We start from the raw sequence: 1689 nt of genomic DNA, 5'->3' as shown, positions 1-1689 counted from the left end.
CTGCCTCTGCCTCCCGAGTGCTGGGACTAAAGGTGTGCGCCACCACCGCCTGGCTGTGCCTCTGTTTCCATGTGTGTCTGTGAGTCTATAAGTGCATACATGGTGTAGATGGGCAGCTTTGCTACCATATCACACATCTGCATGAGAACAGAACGCTATGGATGGGTCAACTCTGGCACATGAGAGTAGGGCTGAGGGAGAGGTGGGATCATCTTCCCCCTCGCGTGTGGGCCTTCGCTTTTCAGTGCCCGCACGGCTCGTTTTCATGGCCGAATGCTGCTCAGGTGTCCTTCACCAGCTGGGCTGCAAGTCTGATGTCACCACAGCTTCACGCTCTCTGCCTCCCTGGGTTTGCCAACCTCCCCTTCCCCCTCAGGGACTTAACAATCTAGAAAAAGGGTCTTGTACTTTCTAGTCTCTATGGCAACTGTTGCTCCTGGTGACCACAGATGCAGGCCTGGCTCTCCCAGCACCATAGGTAGCATCCCCCTAGTTTAGTAGGAAGATGCTGAGAAGAGCTGGTGAGGGCAGCTCAGGGAGATGTTCCACCCTCATGAAGCACGAATGCCCTTTATTTAAAATCATTTTCACCTTCCCACCCACAAGCACGTGGTCCAGAATTCTCTCCCCATCGGTCTCTACACACCAACCTCTGCTTGGAAGCCACCTCTTCCCTGCTCTCTCTCTGCTTATTCTCCTGGGCTCAGAAACAGGAAACAGTTCACTGCTCCTTTCTGGGCCAGAGAACCCTTTATGACCTTAGGAAGAAAATCAGGCGGCCCTCCACCGGTCAGGGTCCACTAACTCACTCTTTTCTAGTGAGTCAGGAGTAGGAATGAAGGATGCACATTATAATTGGTGAATTACACAGTGAGTTCTTCAAGCAGGTTTGTTCTGACAGTAGAAATGACGCATGGCTGAGCTAATGGAGAAAACAGATCTCAGGCCCCTCCTCCCTCTTCTTCTTCCTCCCCTGACCCAGGACAAGTCTCAGTTTCTAGCCCCCACCTCAGAAGAGGGGACGTGGTGGGAAAAGCTTTATGTTGCTTTCCAAGCCCACCAATTCCTGGGGTTCCCTAAGGAAACTGCATCCACTCCATGGGCTTAGGTTTTCCCACCTAGAAATGAAAGTGACCAATAGATCCCCTGAGATGGGCAAGATCTTGTCCTAAGCCAAGGGACTGGGTCACAGTGCCCGAGAGACGAACAAGAAGCTATTTGATAGCTATTCCCTCTAAATTAAAACATTCCTGGCAGAAAGCTCATTAAGATGCTGAAAGTAAACAGGACTCAGACGTCTCAGAAGCGCCTGAGATCATACAGACAGCAGCAATTGCTGAGAAGGGACTCTGAGCAGCCCAACTGCCTGCAAGTCAGACAGCTCTGGGGATGCAACTTTCCTGTGTCTTCATGCACAGCAGGGTGGCCTTTTCATTGCTGCAGCTGCTTTTGAGTCATCTGTACCCCTATAAGTGACTCTAATAAAAACCCCACTGGCTCACCAAGACTGGTTTGTGTGGAATCATTTCTTTGGTCTGTTGTTGGCTTCCTGTCTGGGGTGGAGACGTATTTGTTCACCTCTCTCCAGGAAGAGCCACCTAACAGAAGCAAAGCAGCAACTCCAGGTCACACTGGGGCACAACAGGAGGAAGACTCCCTTAGCCATGCAGGACCTAAACGGAAGCTGGA

This window comes from Mus caroli, chromosome 9, assembly GCF_900094665.2.
Source record: "Mus caroli chromosome 9, CAROLI_EIJ_v1.1, whole genome shotgun sequence".
Classification (NCBI taxonomy): Eukaryota; Metazoa; Chordata; class Mammalia; order Rodentia; family Muridae; genus Mus; species Mus caroli.
Note: the sequence above shows the minus strand (reverse complement) of the source record.